Here is a 23437-nt window from a genome sequence, read left to right as displayed (position 1 = left end):
TGCCTCCGAACAGACACCTCTTCTTCGCATGTCTTCCACATGTATATATACTTGAGAATCAATAGAAACAGGACTAATCATCCATTCACCTTCATTCAATCTCGTTTTACTCTAACAAAGACAACACCGACGCGGCCTTATCACACCGGCGCAGCTCTGTCGCCACGAGCTCGTCTTGCAGGTCTCGCCTTGCCGGTGTGCTTTGATCGCCGTGACCTCGTCTCGCAGGCCTCGGCTCGTCGGAGCGCTTCCGCCACTACGGCCTCGTCTTGCTGTCCACACCTCGCCGTCGCGCCTCTATCGTCGCGACCTCATCTCGCCAGCCTCGCCTACGAGCTAGACTCAGCTTGGGCCCAGACTGGTGGAGAAGACGCGCCCCTAGTGGTAGCATTGTCGACGGAGATACACATCAAGGCAAGGAGGCAGCCAGCATGACACCATCACCTCACATAGGGTGGCCGAAGGACGCGTTGAATACTCCCTCTGTACCTAAATATAAGTCTTTTAAGATATTTCACTAGGTGTCTACATACGGAGCAAAATGAGTGAATCTATAATCTAAAATATGTCTATATACATCCGTATGTAGTCCATTAGTGAAAACTCTAGAAAGACTTATATTTAGGAACGGAGGAAGTATATATGCATGCATGCTTCAAGTTGTACGTCTACACGTGCCATGACGACATCATCGAGAAGATCAAGAAGTCGAGGACGCATCTCATGCACCCAGTAAAACAACACAACCAGAGAGAAACTCGAGGAGGTAGCAGCGATAGAGAGTATCCACCGGCTGGGTTGAAGACGAGGTCACCATGTACCCAGCATCCATGGATGGCTTGCCGACCGCACACGACGCGCCAACGGCAACGGCGTGCTTGTCGAGTATCAAGCACGTTGCTTGGACATGTCCGACGGCAGTTGAGCAACAACTTAACTCAGTTATGGAGGGGATAGAAATTGACTGGTCAAGGCACAATGCATTAGAAGGCATGGGAATCACCTGGATGTACCATGTATACTCCTCATGTGATAAATGTCAAGTGAGGGGCAAGACAAGGTTTCTCCACGCCCACGAATCTTTACCTAATAATAAAGAGGCTATCGCTTCTGTCGGAAAACCCGTCACGATGGGTTTACAAAAAAAAATCTTGCTGTTTATGACATTCAACCCACAATCCCTTTATAAGGGGATATGATAAAACGCTTCATGTTTTCAAAACCCCCCTACATTTGTAAGAATTTCAATCCCGACCCTCTTCATCTTATCCAGACGCTCTCTCTGCAGCCGCGGCGAGGTGAGGGGCAGCACACGAGGAGGGAGGCCATCGCCGGCCGTGCTCGCGTGGGGGAGGGAGGCCGCCGCTCGCCGTGCTCGCGCGAGGGGAGGGAGGCCGCCTACATATCCATCTGGCCACCACCGGCCATGCTCGCCCGGGAGGAGAGGGCCTCGATGCAGAGGAAGCAGTACCGGCCATGCTCGTGCGGGAGGAGAGAGCCTCGATGCAGAGGAAGCACTACCGGCCATGCTCGCGTGGGAGGAGAGAGCCTCGCTGCAGAGGAGAGAGTCATGCTCGGTGCTGCTCGTCAGGGCGCGACTCCTGCTTCCGTGCCTGCTTTCCGTAGTATACAATGCCAAACCCTCCAGAGCCAATCCTCCTCTCAAATTTATCAGTAGCATCTTCAATTTCTGTTAAAGCAAATCTATTCGCTGTTGGTGTAGCTACTTCACTGAAATATGACCCTAGCTTTTTCGCCGATGCTGCAAGAACAACAGTTTCTACAAAATGGCAAAAATAAATCACTGCATGTTCTTACACAGTACCAGGAACGTCCACTGAGCCAAAGAACACATACCATGTGAAGGTTTTTTCTTTCTCTTGTGTGTACACAAACAACACCCAATAGCAACCGCAAGTAACAAGATGGCCCCGACCACAGCACATTCGATGATTATGACGGTGCCATGGCTAATACTATCGCTTTCCCGTGAAGACCATTGTTGCCTAACCAGCCGCAGAAGGTAAGAAAGTAGAACAGAAGGAATATCCTAAAGCACACCGTCGGGTCGATTTTTTCTCAGTTTAAAAATGCCTTCAAATCTTAGGGGGCAAATATATAGTTGTGCTCTCCACGTATGGAACCATTATATGTAACCAAATTTAAGTGAAGCTTGTCCAGCCAAAGTATTGTTCTCAAGCACAATATTACACATTAATTAATCCAAAATATCCTAGCTACATCTGCCTAAAGAGAAAGTACTGACTTGAAAATAATGTTCTTCTTGGAAAGTGTCCTTGGAATATGTCCGGAAAGCCTATTGTCCTGAATATACCTGCAACGGTTGGAATTAGTATGTGCAGATGTTCTATTTCTGTAAAGAATCTTGATCAAATGCATTTGTTAGAAAGACAAAATTAATAGCATTGACAAAAAATTGAGCACAGAGCATCAGGAAACAAAGAGAGGAAGGACAGTCTGGACCACTGTATCAACTTCCATTCTCCCAAGAGGATGACAGTGCACCATTTAACTCATTACTTTCAAGGTGACTACATATATATAAAACCATGTTGGATTAGTTCAATAAATCTTGCAGAATGCTGCTCTATGTCAAGAACTGCAAACTCACATATACTATAGATTTCTGCATCCACTAAAATCAGGGATTCCACCAGAAAATAAGTTACCATCGAGTTTTCTGCATTTACAGGAATAGGAAGATCAGGCAAGAGAAAGCAAAAAAAGAAAAAGGATGGAAAGAATGAACCATCTGAGCTTACAACTCGACCAATGCCGATAACTTTGTCAACTCCTCAGGGATACTTCTGGTGATGTTCTTCTCTAACAATGTGTTGTGAGGAACAATTCTTAGGCTCTATAACAAGGAATTAATCAATAAATCCAAAGTGAAGGAAGAATTGCATGATCAAATTTATCATACATTGAAAGAACCCTGGGTGCTTCTTATGAACTACATTGCACCCATGTCCATGACACTGGTAAGCAGGGATCACCACCCTCTTGTGCCCAACCTGCTTGAGGATACCGTGAGCTGGCCAAGCTAGATATGGTGTTTGCTGTCAATATTATGGAACCACTAAATTAGTCAATTTTTTTTTCATATCATAGACTAGACTTGATTTGAAAACAAATAATAACAATTTTGGGCAACCACTTACCATCTTGAGATCCCATGGTAATCTGAACATGTTTGTAAATTTCCATAGCATTCAAAATAGGTCCCTTTGAAGAATCATTTGTCTTCTTGAACTCAAAATAGAAAGAAAATGGAAGTGTCACATTTACGTAACCTGGTTGGTATAAACAATATTTCCCCTGCGCATTCTCCTCGACGTCAACGGTATAAACAAATGAAAATTATAACTATTATGAAAAAATCATCCATTTGTTATGTAAGCAATACCTAATATTTTAAAAGAAACCATTTAACATTACTATACATATTTATTATAATTAATGCCGCATAATAGCATAACAAGGAGGTTCTGTATATTTTTCTTGCCCGGTGCAACGCACGGGCATTTGTAGTAGTAAAAACAATCAGGTGATATCTGTCGAGTCTATTTTATTAGCACATATTTGTTTTTCAAAGAACAATTAATTTGGTCTATAATATTTTTACGCAGGGCAATTATTCAAAACAAAAGTGATGCCATACCGCGGACATGTCATTCTACATCGACGTTCGTTCATGCCACGCTGCCTGACGGACACACATGTAAGCCGCCACCCATGCGACCGATTCTCCACCGACTTACAACGCCGCCTGTGACTCACGCCGACCCCAAATGTCGCGGCCGGCTCTACTGTCCGCGCTCACGTCTACACCGACTCACAATGTTGTTATGACCCGCGGGTCCATGCTGGCTTCCAATGCCGCAGTTGGTTCTATCGTCCGTCCCCGCGGTCCGATCTACATCATCACGCCGGTGTCGCGCGTGCTCGCTCGAGCCGCCTGACAGATGCGCACGAGCCGTCGCCCCCGCGGTCCAGTCAACATCATCACGTCGGCGTCGCGCCTGCTCGCTCGAGCCGCCCGACGGATGCGCGCGAGCCGCCACTCCCGCGGTCTGGTTTACATCATCATGTCGGTGTGGCGCCTACTCGCTCGAGCGGCCCGACGCATGCGCGTGAGCCGCCGCTCCATAGCCCAGTCTACATAATCACGGCGGTGTCGCGCCTGCTTGCTCGAGCCACCCAACGGATGCATGTGAACCGCCGCCCCCATGGTCCAGTCTACAGCATCACGCCGGTGTCGCACCTGCTCGCTTGAGCCGCCCGATGGATGCGCGTGATCCACCGCTCCCACGGTCTGGTCTACATCATCATGCCGGTGTTGCGCCTGCTAGCTCGAGCCGCCCGACGGATGTGCGCGAGCCGTCGCGCCCGCAATCCGGTCTACATCATGACGCCGGTGTCGCGCCTGCTCGTTCGAGCCGCCCGGCGGATGCACGCGAGTTGTCGCCCCCACGGTCCGGTCTACATCATCACGTTGGTGTCGCGCATGCTCGCTCGAGCCTCTCGACGGATGCGTGCGAGCTGCCGCCCCCATGGTGAAAGGATCGATATGGTTGACTAAAGAGGAGGGGGGGGGGTGAATAGGCAACTAACAATTTTTAGCTTGACTTAACAAATTAGCATTAGCAACAAAAGGTTCTATAGATGAAGAACTAGGCGAGCAAGCTATGTGATGCAAACAACAAGGATAACAAGTGCAAGCAAGGAATACACCACAACAATACAAAGTACAAAGTAAAGGTGAGAAATAACCGCAAGCGGGAACCAGTGGAGACGAGGATGTGTTACCGAAGTTCCTTCCCTTTGAGAGGAAGTACGTCTCCGTTAAAGAGGTGTGGAGGCACAATGCTCCCCAAGAAGCCACTAGGGCCACCTTATTCTCCTCACGCCCTCACACAATGCGAGATGCCGTGATTCCACTATTGGTGCCCTTGAAGGCGGCGACCGGACCTTTACAAACAAGGTTGGGGCTATCTCCACACAAAGCTTGGAGGCTTCCAACAAGACCACGAAGCTTCACCACAATGGAATGTGGCTCCGAGGTGACCTCAACCGTCTAGGGTGCTGATAACTCACAAGTTTAGGGGATCGCAACAGTCTTCGCGGGTAATATAACACAATTTATTGATTCGACACAAGGGGAGCCAAAGAATATTTATAAGCTTTAACAGTTGAGTTGTCAATTCAACCGCACCTGAAAGATACTTTCTTGGCAACGAAATACTAGTAGCAATGGTGATATGGAAGTGATGGTGGCAACGGAAATAATGGTGGCAAAGCAACGAAAGTAAAAATATCAAAAGTAAAGCAACTTGTAACTAGCAGGATTAAAACACTTTAGGCTAGGGAGATGGATGGTTGGTCATGGATAAGAGATATGATGTATTTAACTTGTGACAAAGCACACAGAAAAGTAATGATCATCTAGGCAAATATCAAACATTAGGCACGTATCCCAAGGTAGTCGTGCGTGGTTGCAATAAGAACTTGCACACCATCTTTTGTCCTACCATCCCGCTACCAAAGGGGCCAAAAGGAACTTATGGAGATTAAGGTGCTCTTGTTAAAGAGCACCTGAACAAAGCATTAACAATCAATGGATACATGGAATCCTCAAATTATAGTCTATCCCCTTTGGTGTCCCAAGCTGTCACCATTGTGATCGCCAGTTCCAGACTATAATAGGTGCATACTACTCATAGATAGGATCTAGAACACAAATATATTCATGAAAACATAAGGTATTCAGATATGAAATCATGGTACTCGGGCCCTAAGTGACAACCATTAAGAGTAACAAGTAGTAGCAAAGATGATAAACACCATAGTAGATGATAGGCAACATGCCCCCAACAATCTGACGAACTATTACATGACCTAACTCATCCAATCCCTACCACCCCCTTCATCTACAGCAGGGAATTACTTACACATGAAAGGGGAAGTCATGGAACAGTGATGGAGTGGCGATGGTGACGATGATGGTGACGATTTCCCCTCTCCGGAGGCCAAGGCAACCTCCAAATTAGCTCTCCCGGAGAAGAACCGAGGGTGGCGGCGGCTCCGCGTCGAGAATTGGCAAAACGACTTCTGTTCTAGAATTTCTCCGTCTCGTGTAAAAATAGGAGCCAAGGTAGGGCACGAGAGGAGGTGGGCCCCACCCAGGTGGCCTCCCTGCACGACCAGGGGGCAGGCCGCGCCACCAGGTGGCGTGGAGGCCTGTGACCCCCCTATGGCCCATCTTCTGGTCAAGGGTTCCTCATGGTGCGTGTATTTTCTCTATTTTTTATTGGAATTTTCCGGGACACCTAAAAATCCATTTTCCTGCACACAAGAAAACCAGACACGTAGCTCTGCTGAAAACAGCGTCAGTCCGAGTTAGTTTCATTCAAATCATGCAAGAATGAGGCCAAAACAATAGCAAAAGTGTTTGGACAAGTTGATACGTTTGAGACGTATCAGGTGCTCAAACACCCAAGAGTAACAAGATCCGCAAGTGATTAGTGGGGGAATCAAATATCTCTTGGTGGGAGTGTAGATCAAGGCCTTCTCAAGCAATACCAAGGAAATTAACAAGTTTGATTGTCTAGGGAGAGAGATCGGGCAAGAATGAGATTTGGAGCAACAATGGAGCTTAGAAAGGTAGGAGGTGAGCTTCTCAGGGAAGAAAACACCTTTATATAGTGTGTGTGTGTGGGGGGGGGTACAATCCAACCGTTACCCACCCACCAACTGCACTCGCCAAGCGGTACTACCGCTGCTAGGAGCGGTACTACCGCTCCTAAGAGCGATACTACCGTCCGACAGCTCACCAACCACGGTAGTAAGAAAATACTACCGTGTCTACCACCGTGGAGGGAAAAGGATGTGCAAAAAGTACGACGGGGCAGTAGTAAAAAACTACTACCGCCCGCGGAGCGGTAGTAAAAAATTACTACCTCCCCTAGGGCGGTACTACCGCTTTCCCTTTTGCACATACATGGAAAACAAGGTTGGAGCTGCAATTGTAGCAAGGGAAGGTGGTGCAATAGAAATGTGTAGTGATGATTCCACCCAAACCTTTCCAACGCGAACCCCCTCTTAATAGTACAGCTTTCCTACGACTCAAATCCACCAAAGAGAAATGTAGAAAGCAACCGTCTTCGAAAGACTCCAAGGGGCATCGAATCGTCTTGTGCCTAGTCATGAATTATGTAAAACACTCAATGCACACGATTAGTCCACACATGTATTGTCACCAGTCACTAAAATCACTAAAACAATCTCCCCCTTTTTGGTGGATTGATGACAATACATGATTTGCACTAAAGGATATAGAAATAACATATGCAAACCCCAAATCTACAAAAAAGATATAGGCCCCCTGGATGTGTGCATACTTTAGAAAAGGGATATGGACTGCTCAACACACAACCAAAGAGAAGCATTCCCCCTAGATTTTATAGACGAGGCAATCCTTGCAACAAACTAAATAAACATTAGGCCTGGATGCAAGGCATAGCATGTGAGCATGAAGATAAGGGCACATGGTAGTTAGACTCACAAGCTACTAATAAAATGGAAGAGTAATGAGACAATAAAGATAGGGGAGTGATAGCATATGTCTGACACCATATGATAAGCAACGACGTCTCATAGTCTCACACACAAAGCAAAGATGACCAAAGTCCAGCAAATGAAACAACACAGAAAACGCTCAAGAAAATCCTACACTCTCCCCCCTTTTGGCATCGGGACACCAAAAAGGTAAAGAGGACACCTACGACATAGGTGGCCGCTCGAACTGGAGAGAACTCAGCCATCAGACCCCTCAACAAACTCCTCATCAGTCTCGTCTTCGGTCTCCTCAACAGACTCCTTGTCAGGCTTAGCCCACTGCAGATTGTTATTTTGCATCCACACAGCCTTAGGAGTGATATCTTGCTCAGACCCGCTGGAGATGTGCACGTCGAGATTCCTCATAATCAACTTGTCACGCTGACGGCTCTCCTTCTGAGCAACGTGCATCATGTACCGCCCCTTCGCCTGCATGCAAAACAAGGACTTCATCTGGTCCATGAGCTTCTTGGCCCACGATGGCTCGGCAGAGGAAGGCACACGTGATTCTAGAACGGCCTCATCCTCAGCCACAACCTCATCATCATCAGAATCCCTAGTGACAACAACAGGTGTAGTGGTGGTGTTGGCCCATTTGTTCTTCTCTCACAGCTTGATAGTTTCATGGCGAATCCACATAGGAGCATGTAACTCAATAGCTGGGAAGGCCCGCGTCCACTTCTTCTTGATTAGGTAAAACAGATAAGGTCCATAGATTGGGACCTTACGGTGGAAGAATGCTGAGTGAAGCTCGCTCCACATGACATGAGATACATCAAGTGGTCCAGAGGAGCAAGTCTGCCCTTTCTGACACATTATAAGCATATCCACTAGGTATGAATGCACCTGGTCCTTGTTGCCAACGCGTGGAAATAGTGTGTTGCGAAATATACGGTGCATGACATCAAGGAATGGGTTCATAACGTGGGAGACCTCACTAGATGGGGATTCCTTCACAATATAGTAAGGCATCAACTTCTCCTTAGCTGCAGCAGACGGCTTAGTGTGTGAGCGCAAGCCAACTGGGTGCTTAAGCCCCTCCTCATGGACGTGCAGAAGGTCCATGAACTCCTTCCAGGTAGCAGACAATTTCTCCCCATTTGTCACCCAAGCCATAGTGCGGTCGTCATCAGGGTCAAAGTCGACAGTAGCAAAGAACTATGCCACTATCTCAGGATCAAAATCATGATGAAAAGTGATGAGATCCTCAATCTAAAGCTGTTCCACCATGGCCAGAGCTTCTCCAAAGTATGTAGGGTCCTTTAGATGGTTCAGATCAATCCATTGGACTGGTACATATATATTCTTTTTTGTCTTGATCACATCGTCAAAAATAAGAAGTTGTTTCTTAGACCAGAACATGTCACCTCCAGAGAACTGAACCCTATCGTTGTCATAGGGGTTGACCTTTCGGTGAAGCTGAAACTCTGCAAGTGGCATAGCATCCCAATCAACATTATTCTTGTTCTTCTGAGAAAGCTTCTTGAAATTGCGCTTCGGAACCTGCGATCCTTCGGGAACATCTGAAGAACGAGGTCGCTTGGAACTGGCAGCTCGAGGTGGGTTATAGCGCCTGGAGCCACCACCTATGATACGCCACATGAACACAAAAAACGACAAAGAAAAGGTCAAGGCAAAGATCAAAATGAACCGGGAAATCCGAGATAAAGGAGAGCTGGAAGGGTAAAACAGGTGTGCTCAGGAAACGGCGGTAGTACCGCTGGTCGAGTGATAGTAAAATTTTACTACCGCTCTCACAGTGGTAGTACCGTCTGCGGTAGTACCGCTGCTCAAGCAGTAGTAAAAAATAGTACCATTCTGACAGCGGTAGTACCGCTCCACGGTGGTAGTACCGCTCGAGGAGGAGCGGTAGTACCGCACGGGCGACTAAGTGACATATCTGACCAGGGAACTTGTAGATCCGGTACTACCCAAACACACATATTGCACCCTACACACAGAAGATCTACCATACAAGAACTCCCTGACCCTCCTAGCATGAAGATATGGTGCCATGATACAAAGAACGAACATACATGCCCCTAACCCTAGATTCAACAAAAATGAGGCAAAAACGAAGGGAACGAGGGGGCAGTACCGAGGTCCATGGCACGAGGGAGAGGATCCCACCAAACTGAATCGGAGGAGAGTGGCCGGAGAAGGAGAACCGGCGAGTCCCTCCGGGAGCAGCTCTTGCGAAGAGAGAGAGGAAAAAGAGGGAGCCACAAGATGAATGGGTATGGGGGAGAAAGAACTGCCCTTGCCCTTAAATAACCCCTTGCGGCCCGGCAGCACGGTAGTACCGCAGTCATCGTGGTAGTACCACTTGGCCAGCGGTAGTAAACTTTTACTACCGCTAGCTGAGCGGTAGTACCGCTCGTCCAACAACAGTAAAAATTTAGTGTCGTGCTGGGAGCGGTAGTACCGTGGACCTCTTGACAAAAACACGTGGAAAATTTGCTCTAATTGAATGAAAAAACTTTGGACCTTTCCAGTTGAAAAGAAAAGGCACAGAAAAACCCAAGTGAAGATAAGAATAGACACGCACGCACTGGAACACAAAACCGAATCTTCTGACGAAGAGAGGCAGTGGCCGGGTCAACCAATGTTTGAGGTAGAATGGTATGACAACGCGGAGAATTATCCTTGGGTTCATGACCACATCTCGTCTTTAAAGCACATGTGGCATCAACAATGGCTAATGTAAAAGACGTGATCAATTTATGCATAATGGGGGGAGGGAAAGTTCATTGAGAGAACAACACCCCCCTATGTTTATGCCTACACCTAGAGCCAAATATAATGATGAGTGAGGTGTGGTGTGCCTAGTTTCAATCCACATTACTTGAATCAATGATATTTAGCTCATGCCTTAACTCGCGGAATCTTGCTTCATCTAGAGGTTTAGTGAAAATATCTGCAAGTTGCTCTTGAGTGTTGATGAAGAGGACCTCAATATCTCCTTGCTTGATATGATCTCGAATGAAATGATGACGAATATCAATATGCTTGGTCTTGCTATGTTACACCGGATTGAGAGATATCTTGATGGCACTCTCTTTGTCACACAGAAGAGGCGGTTTGTCACAAGTGACACCGTAATCCTTTAAGGTTTGCATGATCCATAATAATTGAGCACAACAACTTGCGGCAGCTACATACTCAGCGTCGGTGGAAGAAAGTGACAAACAATTTTGTTTCTTCGAAGACCAACTTACCAAAGAACGACCAAGGAATTAGCATCCTCTAGAGGTTGACTTTCTTCCGACACAGTCTCCAGCCCAATCTGAGTCAGAGTAACCTACTAAACGAAAGCTTGCTCCTTTGGGGTACCATAAGCCAAAATTTGGGGTATGAGCCAAATATCTAAAGATTTGTTTGACTTCCGCATAGTGGCTTTCCTTTGGTGTGGATTGAAACCGTGCACAAATTCCCACACTCAGCACGATATCTGGTCTAGATGCACAAAGGTAAAGCAAGGACCCAATCATGGAGCGATATACCTTTTGATCCACTGCTTTACCATTGGGATCATTGTCGAGCTTGCATTTGGTTGGCATGGGAAATTTGACCAGCTTGACGTCCTCGAGCTCGAACCTCTTGAGCATGTCTTGAGTGTACTTGGCTTGTTTGATGAAGGTTCCTTCTCTTCCTTGTTTCATTTCAAACCCTAGAAAGAACTTCAACTCTCCCATCATAGACATCTCAAACTTCTTGGTCATTAGTGCAACAAACTCTTCATTGAAAGATTTGCTAGGAGATCCAAATATAATGTCATCAACATATAGTTGGCATATGAAAAAAAATCCCCTTTGAACTTTTTGGTAAAAAGGGTGGGATCAATTTTCCCAATCTCAAACTCACGATCTTGCAACAACTCAGTAAGGTACTCATACCACACACGTGGGGCTTATTTAAGGCCGTAGAGTGCATTCATGAGTTTGTATACATGAATGGGGAACTTGGGATCCTCGAACCCCGGGGGTTGTTTAACATATACCAACTCATTTAAAGGACCATTAAGAAAACACGCTTCACATCCAATTGTTGCAATTTAAAGTCATGATGAGAAGCAAAAGCAAGCAACATGCGAATAGAGTCAAGACGAGCGACACGAGAAAATGTTTCACCTTAGTCAATACCCTCGACTTGGGAGTAGTCTTGAGCCACCAGTCTTGCCTTGTTTCGAATGACAACACCATTAGCATCCTGGTTGTTCTTGAAGATCCATTTGGTTCCAATGACATTATGTTCCTCCGTTGGCCTTGACACTAATTGCCAAACTTCATTGCGCTCGAAGTTGTTAAGTTCATCATGCATGGCTTCAAGCCAGTCCTCATCCTCGAGTGCATCATGTACCTTTTGGGGTTCAACACACGAAACAAACACGTGATGCATACAAAAGTTTGATAATTGTTGACGAGTGGTTACCCCTTTATTGAAGCTACCAAGCACATTCTTGAATATATGTTGTCGAACTCGGAGCCTGTTAGCTATCCTGGCAGCACGACGCTTTAAGACTTCCCTACGTGATAATTTGGGGGTTTCTTCTTGAACATCTTGAGCACCGTCTTGATCTTTCTCACTAGTTTTCCCTTGATCTTGTGGTTGCACTTGATCTTGAGAAAACTCGGAGTCTTGAGCATGATCTTGGACATCATTTGGTGCGACACCATCTTCATTAGGTTGATCTTATTCTTGACCATGTTCATCGGGTTTAGGGCCTTCACTTTGTTCTTTGGAAGCGTGTGGGTCTAGCGAGGGTGATGGATCCACTTGAGTAGAGCATTGTCCTTCTCCTTCGGCCACAAAGGGTTCCTCAATGGGGAGTATTTGACCAATCCCCATTCTTCTTATGACTTGAGGAGGAATTTCATCACCTACATCACAAAGACCACTTTGCACCACATGGGAGCCATTATTTTCATCAAACTCCATGTTACACGTCTCCTCAATGAGCCTGGTGGACTTGTTGAGAACATGGCAAGCATGAGAGTTTGTAGCATAACCAACAAATATGCCCTATTGAGCTCTAGCTTCGAATTTAGACAAATGAATACTTTTCTTGAGTATGAAACACTTACAACCGAACACCCGGAAGTACTTGAGATTGGACTCATATGGAGTCTTGTTTAAGCCCTTGCGGAGGTAGAGCCGATTGGATGCATGACATGCGGTGCTAATGCCTTCGGCCCAAAAGTTGTACGGAGATTTGAATTCTACCATCATGGTTCTTGCCGCTTCCATCAATGTCCGGTTCTTCCTTTCTGCCACACCCTTCTGTTGAGGGGTATAGGGTGCTGAATATTGGTGCTTGATCCCCTCGTCACTAAGGAAGTCATTTAAGGTGTAGTTATTGAACTCGATGCCCTTGTCACTTCTAATCATCAATATCTTTGCTTCATGTTGACGTTGAGGTTCATTAGCAAAGTCGATGACAATTTGTTGAGTCTCACTCTTCCTCTTGAAGAAGTATACCCAAGTGTATCTTGAGTAGTCATCCACAATCACCAAGCAATACTTTCTCCCCCAAGACTATCAAAAGATGGAGGACCAAAGATATCCATGTGAAGGAGCTCCAAAGGCCTTTTAGAGTAGATGATAGTTGTGGGACGATGAGGTATTTCATGAAGCTTTCCTTCAATACAAGCACTGCAAGCACGGTCTCTGGCAAAACTCACATTTCTTAGTCCGCGAACATGGTCCCCTTTGAGGAGACTTTGCAAAGATCTCATATTTACATGAGCTAGGCTGTGATGCCACAGCAAACCCACATCAACTTTAGCCATTAGACAAGTCGCAATCTTAGTAGGTCCCTCCAAAAAGTTCACTACATAGAGACCATTCTCGACATGTCCAACAAACGCTACTTTAAGATTCTTGCTCCACAAAAGGGCCACGATATCAATATTAAAGAATGTGGCAAATCCCATAATTGCAAGCTGACGAACGTAAAGCAAATTGTATGCAAGGGACTCAACAAGCATGACCTTCTCTATTGATAAATCTTGAGAGATGACCACCTTACCAAATTCCATTACCTTAGATATTGAAGTATCAGCAAATTGGACATGGGTGGGCAAAGATGGAATTGGATACACATCCACCACTAAGTCCTTGCTCCCGGTCATATGATTTTTGGCTCCATGTCGAGCAACCATGACACTCCACCGGAAGCAAACTCCTGCTAGAGATCAATGCTTGGATTTAGGTACCCAGTCTTGAATGGGTCCTTTGATGTTAGAAACAAGGGTCTTGGGAACCCATATAGCCCATTCAATGTACTCATAACAAGAACCAAAAATTTTGGCATAAACATGTCCATCACTAGCACGACATACAAGATAAGAAGGGTTAAAGTCATCGGCTTTGTTGGTAGAGGTGGTTTTTCCCTTCTTGGCATTGTCACCCCCTTCCTTGTTCTTCATCTTCTTATGAGTACTCTCACCCTCTTTGGCAAAGATGTCCTTGAGAGGGGGAGAAAGCTTGGTCTTGTTCTTCCTTTTCTTCTTAGAATTGGTTGCAAACCCAAGTCCTTCCTTTCGTACCACTTCAGTTTCATTACTCAAAAGGTCATTCAGATTCTTCTCGCCTTGGATGCATGACACAAGGCCCTTTTCAAGTTGTTCTTTGAACTTGGCATTCTCCTCCACAAGATGCACATGCTCACAAAAAGGGTTAGTAGCACAAGCATTATCAATTATAACAAAAGGAGGACAAGTGGAAATCTCCTTGGTTAGTTTTACTTGGAGTTGATCATGAGTCTCCTTAAGATAGAAATGAGCACCTTTCAAGGTCTTGTGGGCCTTGTCAAGTGTGTAAAATTCTTCCTTGAGTCTATCATGGCCAACCCCAAGTGCAACTTTCTCAGATTTAAGCACACGAGTAAGAACAATAGCATGATCAAGATCTTTTTCTAATTTAGCATGATCAACATTGTGTGACTCGTCAAGAGCCAAACAAAGACCACGCTCTTCTTCTAGAGAAATGGATAGTTCTACTATCTCATCAGCGTAATCACGACTCTGTTCTTGCAACTTCGAGATAGTATCCTCATGAGTCTCAATGAGATCGTTCGCCTCACCAAGTTGTTCCAAAAGAGCACCAAAGTGCTTCTTGGTTTCACCTTTGATCTTACACAGGAATTTGTCAAACTCATTCTCATCAAGATCCACTACCTGACTATTATCAACACAGTCCAATAAAGAAGGAAATGTAGTGAGAGTGGTTTTGATGATGGGGGTTACCTTATTGATACCTTTGTCCATGAGGCACTTGGCGATATGGTTCTTGTGTTGGGGAATGTCGCATGGGAAACAAAAATTTTCCTACGCGCACGAAGACCTATCATGGTGATGTGCATCTACGAGAGGGGATGAGTGATGTACGTACCCTTGTAGACCGTATAGCAGAAGCGTTAGTGAACACGGTTGATGTAGTGGAACATCCTCACGTCCCTCGATCCGCCCCGCGAACAATCCCGCGATCAGTCCCACGATCTAGTACCGAACGGACGGCACCTCCGCGTTCAGCACACGTACAGCTCGACGATGATCTCGGCCTTCTTGATCCAGCAAGAGAGACGGAGAGGTAGAAGAGTTCTCCGGCAGCGTGACGGCGCTCCGGAGGTTGGTGATGACCTTGTCTCAGCAGGGCTCCGCCCGAGCTCCGGAGAAACGCGATCTAGAGGAAAAACCGTGGAGGTATGTGGTCGGGCTGCCGTGGAAAAGTCGTCTCAAATCAGCCCTAAAACCTCCGTATATATAGGTGGGAGGGAGGGGACCTTGCCTTGGGGCTCAAGGAGCCCCAAGGGGGTCGGCCGAGTCCAAGGGGGAAGGCTCCTCCCCCAAACCGAGTTGGACTTGGTTTGGTGGGTGGGAGTCCTTCCTTCCCTTCCCACCTCCTCCTCTTTTTTTTCTTTCTCTTTGATTTTCTTTCCTAGGAGCATAGGGCCTTTTTGGGCTGGTGCGCCACCCTCAAGGCCTATGGGCTTCCCCGGGGTGGGTTGCCCCCCCGGCGAACCCCCGGAACCCATTCGTCATTCCCGGTACATTTCCGGTAACTCCGAAAACCTTCCGGTAATCAAATGAGGTCATCCTATATATCAATCTTCGTTTCCGGACCATTCCGGAAACCCTCGTGACGTCCGTGATCTCATCCGGGACTCCTAACAACATTCGGTAACCAACCATATAACTCAAATACGCATAAAACAACGTCGAACCTTAAGTGTGCAGACCCTGCGGGTTCGAGAACTATGTAGACATGACCCGAGAGACTCCTCGGTCAATATCCAATAGCGGGACCTGGATGCCCATATTGGATCCTATATATTCTACGAAGATCTTGTCGTTTGAACCTCAGTGCCAAGGATTCATATAATCCCGTATGTCATTCCCTTTGTCCTTCGGTATGTTACTTGCCCGAGATTCGATCGTCAGTATCCGCATACCTATTTCAATCTCGTTTACCGGCAAGTCTCTTTACTCGTTCCGTAATACAAGATCCCGCAACTTACACTAAGTCACATTGCTTGCAAGGCTTGTGTGTGATGTTGTATTACCGAGTGGGCCCCGAGATACCTCTCCGTCACACGGAGTGACAAATCCCAGTCTTGATCAATTGAAATTAAACTAACACCTTCGGAGATACCTGTAGACCATCTTTATAGTCACCCAGTTACGTTGCGACGTTTGATACACACAAAGCATTCCTCCGGTGTCAGTGAGTTATATGATCTCATGGTCATAGGAATAAATACTTGACACGCAGAAAACAGTAGCAACAAAATGACACGATCAACATGCTACGTCTATTAGTTCAGGTCTAGTCCATCACGTGATTCTCCTAATGACGTGATCCAGTTATCAAGCAACAACACCTTGTTCATAATCAGAAGACACTGACTATCTTTGATCAACTGGCTAGCCAACTAGAGGCTTGCTAGGGACGGTGTTTTGTCTATGTATCCACACATGTAAATGAGTCTTCATTCAATACAATTATAGCATGGATAATAAACGATTATCTTGATACAGGAATTATAATAATAACTATATTTATTATTGCCCCTAGGGCATAATTCCAACATCTTGTTGGTGGCGCCGAAGAGAGACACCTTTGGGGAGGAAGTGGCAATGGCCACGATAGCCGTTGCCATCCCATCACGACATGTATCATCTTCGTCATCATCAGATGTTTACTCTTCATGGGCCATCAAGCCCCTTGGAGGAGTCTTCTTGGTGAAGGTGTTCTTGCTTGGGAAAGACTTGGCTCTGTCCTTGAGAATGAGTTTGCCCCCGTTATCTTCCCTCTTCTCATAAGGACAATCTGCCACAAAGTGACTCACATTGCCGCAGTTGTAGCATGTCTGTACTCGTTGCTTGTTCTTGGACCTACTTGAGTTGTCCTTGGAGAAGTTGGGCCTTGAGTTTCTCTTGTTGCCCCAAAACCGCCTTGAAGCAAGAGCCATGAGCTCATGATAAGCATACTTTGTGTCTTCGGGGCAGCCATCTTCTTCCTCTCTTCTTTATCAAAAATGGCCTTGGTTCTCAAAGCAATGTTGGGTGATGTTGTCTTCGATCGGACACGACCAAGAGCATTGTCGGCGGTCTTGTTGATAATATCCATAGCAATGAACTCAACCAACACATCGCATGAGGTAATGGAGTGGAAATCTGGTCTTTGACGAATGACAGAAGACATGGCTTTGTTCAATGGCATGATGGCCTTGAGAAACTTGTGCTTGATCCAAGTGTCATCCGTATCTTTGCTCCCATGGTCTTGGAGAGCAAAGGCAAGTGCAGTCACTCTTCGATAGAGATCACGGGGGTCCTCATCTTCTAGCATCACAAACTCATCAGCCTGATCAAGAACCACTTCAAAGTTAGAACGTTGAATGCTTGAGCTCCCCTTGTACAGCACCATGATGTGTTCCCAATAGTCCTTTGCACGTGTGAATGGACGGAGGTGAGGTAGATCTTCTGGAGGAACCACGGATTGAAGGATGAACAATGCGGAATGATTGTATTGGTTGTCCGCCTCTTCTCTTGGAGTGAGGTTCCTTGGATCATGTGGGTAGTAGCCTTGTTCGATGATTCTCCAAAGATTTGTTGAGCTGTGATTCAAATGAGACTTGATGGAAAGGACCCAATTTGCGAAATCACCTTTAACAAGTTTAGGAGGACCAAGGTTGTGAATATGCGTTGTAGGGATCGGTCCTCCATAGACCGGGGGATGAGGAACCGAGGCAAAGTTTCCCGTCCCATTCTTGTCGATAGGGGAAGAAGTTCGAGTACCTTTAGCCGCTTCCTTGTTGGAATTGGCCTCCGACTCCAATGTGGTGCCTTTAACAACAAGCAATGGATCGAGAGAATTCTTCATCCCCTCAAGTAATTCTTTAAGCATGGATATGACTTCGGTCGTCACGGATGTCTTGAGGAAATCCATGGCCTCATACAAGTCGTCCCGTGTGACCGAAACCAACTCCACGGCCCCGGACCATTTGGGCCGAACCTCACCATCGTCAACCATACTCTTGGGGTGGTGAAACCCTTAATAAAGAGACGTTGCTCTAATACCAATTGCAAGGATCGATATGGTTGAATAGAGGGGGGGGGGGTGAATAGGCAACTAACAATTTTTAGCTTGACTTAACAAACTAGTGTTAGCAGCAAAAGGTTCTCTATATGAACAACTAGGTGAGAAACCTATATGATGCTAACAACAAGGATAACAAGTGCAAGCAAGGAATACACCACAACAATACAAAGTACAAAGTGAAGGTGAGAGATAATCGAAAGTGGAACTGGTGGAGACGAGGATGTGTTACTGAAGTTCCTTCCCTTTGATAGGAAGTACGTCTTCGTTGGAGCGGTGTGGAGGCACAATGCTCCCCAAGAAGCCACTAGGGACATCGTATTCTCCTCACGCCCTCACACAATGCGAGATGCCGTGATTCCACGATTGGTGCCTTTATAGGTGGCAACCGGACTTTTACAAACAAGGTTGGGGATATCTCCACACAAATCTTGGAGGCTCCCAACAAGACTACGAAGCTTCACCACAATGGAATGTGGCTCCGAGGTAACCTCAACCATCTAGGGTGCTCAAACACCCAAGAGTAACAAGATCCGCAAGGGATTAGTGGGGGAATCAAATATGTCTTGGCGGAAGTGTAGATCATGGCCTTCTCAAGCAATCCCTAGGAAATCAACAAGTTTGTTTGTCCAGGGAGAGAGATCCGGCAAGAATGAGCTTTGGATCAACAATGGAACTTAGAGAGGTAAGAGGTGAGCTTCTCAGGGAAGAACACACCTTTATATAGTGGGGGGGGGGGTACAATCCAACCATTACCCACCCACCAACTGCACTTTCCAAGCGGCACTACCGCTCCTAAGAGCGGTACTACCGTCCGACAGCTCACCAACCACGGTAGTAAGAAAATACTATCGTGCCTACCACCATGTAGGGAAAAGGATGCACAAAAAGTCAGACGGGGCGGTAGTAAAAAATTACTACCGCCCAGAGGGCGGTAGTACCACCCATGGAGTGGTAGTAAAAAATTACTACTGCCCCTAGGGCGGTACTACCGCTGTGCCAGTGGTACTACTGCTGGCCCTTTTACATGTACATGGAAAACAAGGTTGGAGCTCCAATTGTAGCAAGCGAAAGGTGGTGCAATAGAAATGTGTACGTGATGATTCCACCCAAACTTTTGTGACGCAGAACCCCTCTTAATAGCACGGCTTTCCTACGACTCAAATCCACCAAAGAGAAAGGTAGAAAGCAACCGTCTTCAAAAGACTCCGAGGGGCATCGAATCGTATTGTGCCTAGTCATGAATTATCTAAAATGCTCAATGCACACGATCAATCTGCATAGGTATCGTCACCAATCAGTAAAACCACTTAGGGAGAAATATGCCCTAACACACGGTCCGGTCTACGTCATCACGCCGGTGTCCGGCCTGTTTGCTTGAGCCGCCCGATGGATGCGCTCGAGCCACTGCCCCCGCCGTCCTGTCTACGTCATCACTCTAGTGCCGTGCCTGCTTGCTCAAGCCGCCCAACGGATGCGCGCAAGCCATTGCCCCGCGACCTGGCCTATATCAAATATGTCAGAAGCTTTATGAAATTCATCCATGAAAGATACCAGGTGCTATCCACCTTATTTATTTTATTAGTATAATTTTTATTTTTTAGAACAATTACTTTATCTTCAATATTTTTCTACACAGGACAAGTGCTCACTACAAAGGTGATATAATATTGCGTATATGGAGCTCGTGCCAATATTATCATGCGCGAGCATCCACCCATGCCACATTTTGCAACAGACACATGCAAGCCGCCATGCCCGTGGTACGATCTACATCAAATTAACGTGGACGGCTTGTGGTCCGCGCCGGTTTCCAAATGACGCGGCTGACCCGCCGTCCACATCGGATTACAAATGACGCGGCCGACTCACCGTCCGTGCTGGTTTACAACACCACGGCCAACTCGCTGGTTGCGCTGGCTTCCAACATCGCGGCTGACTCCCATATCTATATCAACACACCGGGAGTACGTACGCCCGTACGAACCGCCCAATGGCTGCTCTCAATCCGCCGCCCCCGTGGTCTGGTCTACATCGACAGGCTGGTGCCACGCTAGCTCGCTCGAGCCATCTTATAGACACCAGCAAGCCACCTCAGGGGCCCGTCTCCTCCAATAACATTGGAGCAAAGGAAAAAGTGGCATTCAGAATCATGTCTTACACAACATCGCCAAAACATGCGCCATGGATAGACACATTGGACTGTAATCCCAGCGATACGTTCTACTTCAATGTATCAAAAGAAACAGGAGAGCTTTCCATGAAGGAAATATCCCTCGAGAATCTACAATTTAAGCCAGCCAACATTGAGCAGGTAATTCAGAAGCCAAGGACAAAGGAAAAAATGGCCCTATAGGAGCCAGGAGAGCCGGACTACATGAGAATAACAATGGATGGGTCACGAGGCATATGAACTCAATTTGGCCACGACATTTGCTAAAAGATATAAGATGAGGATCACGAGGATCAGCAATTCACCAAATCGTCTCGATTTTTCAGTTAATTCCATCATTCAGTTGTTAACTTTACACGGGCTTATGCTACAACCAAACATGAAGACTCTCAAGCCGCCTCCACGAGTCGACTTAAGACTCGAGGGCTACACAGTCATGGATAGACATATTTGGTTGTTATCAAAAATTCAATAACCCTCGGGTCATTACAAGGAAGATAACCCGATCCCAAGGGCTGCCGCCTTATTGGCAAAAAATAAAAGTCGCCCAAGAGGACCAGCTGCAATGATGCACATTTCAACCATGGGTGCCGTGCCTTATGCGCAAAAAATTAAAGATTGCTAAAGAGGACTAGATGCCACGATGCCAAAGATGACCAACTGCCATGATGCGCTGTTCAAACACAAGTATCCTCCTTTACTAGATCATCATATTATTATATTATGATCAATGGAATGAAGCTAGCTTATCTGGACTCCATATTGTTTTGCAATAGTATCAATGTCTCACTGTATATCCTATGCTGAGCTTTTCCATGATCATAGGTTACTTGGGGGCTTCCAACTCAACGAGTTTAGCTTTCTCACCCTCTTGACCGACAAAGACGACACAAAATGGAGAGCCAAAACTGGACGGATTTCCATTATGGTTTATCATAACCAATGTTAAATGATTGGGGTTTTCCAAATCATCTCACGAGAAATAAATAATCTTGAAAAGCCAGTTTCTCACATATTGTTGACCTGGTATATTACATATAGCAGAGCTGGCCCATCACTTATAATGCGAGGTCATCTAATTGACCGGCTTCTGGATTTCCTCAACCAGCGTTGTGTAGTAAACTAGAACACTTATGGATTTCTTAAACATATATTTGCTGGGTTACGCCGCAACCACGAGCAAGTATTTCATCCCAAGCACAATGGAATTATTCCAGGATATTCATACATACGATAAATTACCGGGTTGCATTACAACCACGACCAATGATTCATTCAAGTTAAAGAGAACTTCCAAGTGCATTATGATGAGTTTTATTATTCTCATAGAGTCCCAAGTCGCTGCAGGCATACAACTTGGCACTTGGGCTCTACATTGTTCAAATCAAGATTACATCAAATATGAAAGTCCCATGTCGCTGCAACCATGCACCTCGACATTTGGGGGTTGATGCATAGTCATTTTGACTAGTCTCATTTGTTGGGGAACGTCGCAAGGGAAACAAAAATTTTCCTACGCGCACGAAGACCTATCATGGTGATGTCCATCTACGAGAGGGGATGAGTGATCTACGTACCCTTGTAGATCGTACAGCAGAAGCGATTAGAGATCGCGGTTGATGTAGTGGAACGTCCTCACGTCCCTCGATCCGCCCCGCGAACAATCCCTCGATCAGTCCCACGATCTAGTACCGAACGGACGGCACCTCCGCGTTCAGCACACGTACAGCTCGACGATGATCTCGGCCTTCTTGATCCAGCAAGAGAGATGGAGAGGTAGAACAGTTCTCCGGCAGCGTGACGGCGCTCCGGAGGTTGGTGATGATCTTGTCTCAGCAGGGCTCCGCCCGAGCTCCGCAGAAACACGATCTAGAGGAAAAACTATGGAGGTATGTGGTCGGGCAGCCGTGAGAAAGTCGTCTCAAATCTGCCCTAAAAGCCCCATATATATAGGAGGAGGGAGGGGGACCTTGCCTTGGGGTCCAAGGGATCCCCAAGGGGTCGGCCGAGCCAGGGGGGAGGACTCTCCCCCCCAAACCGAGTCCTACTTGGTTTGGTGGGAGGGAGTCCTTCCCCCTTCCCACCTTTCCCTTTTTTTTTTCTTTCCTTTGATATTTTCTTTCTTGGCGCATAGGGGATTGGTGGGCTGTCCCACCAGCCCACTAAGGGCTGGTGTGACCCCCCCAAATACCTATGGGCTTCCCCGGAGTGGGTTGCCCCCCTCCGGTGAACTCCCGGAACCCATTCGTCATTCCCGGTACATTCCCGGTAACTCCGAAAACCTTCCGGTAATCAAATGAGGTCATCCTATATATCAATCTTCGTTTCCGGACCATTCCGGAAACCCTCGTGACGTCCGTGATCTCATCCGGGACTCCAAACAACATTCGGTAACCAACCATATAACTCAAATACGCATAAAACAACGTCGAACCTTAAGTGTGCAGACCCTGCGGGTTCGAGAACTATGTAGACATGACCCGAGAGACTCCTCGGTCAATATCCAATAGCGGGACCTGGATGCCCATATTGGATCCTACATATTCTATGAAGATCTTATCGTTTGAACCTCAGTGCCAAGGATTCGTATAATCCCGTATGTCATTCCCTTTGTCCTTCGGTATGTTACTTGCCCGAGATTCGATCGTCAGTATCCGCATACCTATTTCAATCTCGTTTACCAGCAAGTCTCTTTACTCGTTCCGTAATACAAGATCCCGCAACTTACACTAAGTTACATTGCTTGCAAGGCTTGTGTGTGATGTTGTATTACCGAGTGGGCCCCGAGATACCTCTCCGTCACACGGAGTGACAAATCCCAGTCTTGATCCATACTAACTCAACTAACACCTTCGGAGATACCTGTAGAGCATCTTTATAGTCACCCAGTTACGTTGCGACGTTTGATACACACAAAGCATTCCTCCGGTGTCAGTGAGTTATATGATCTCATGGTCATAGGAATAAATACTTGACACGCAGAAAACAGTAGGAACAAAATGACACGATCAACATGCTACGTCTATT

This window comes from Hordeum vulgare, chromosome 6H, assembly GCF_904849725.1.
Source record: "Hordeum vulgare subsp. vulgare chromosome 6H, MorexV3_pseudomolecules_assembly, whole genome shotgun sequence".
Taxonomy (NCBI): domain Eukaryota; kingdom Viridiplantae; phylum Streptophyta; class Magnoliopsida; order Poales; family Poaceae; genus Hordeum; species Hordeum vulgare.
The sequence above is the reverse complement of the archived record's forward strand: the minus strand, read 5'-3'. Positions refer to the sequence as shown.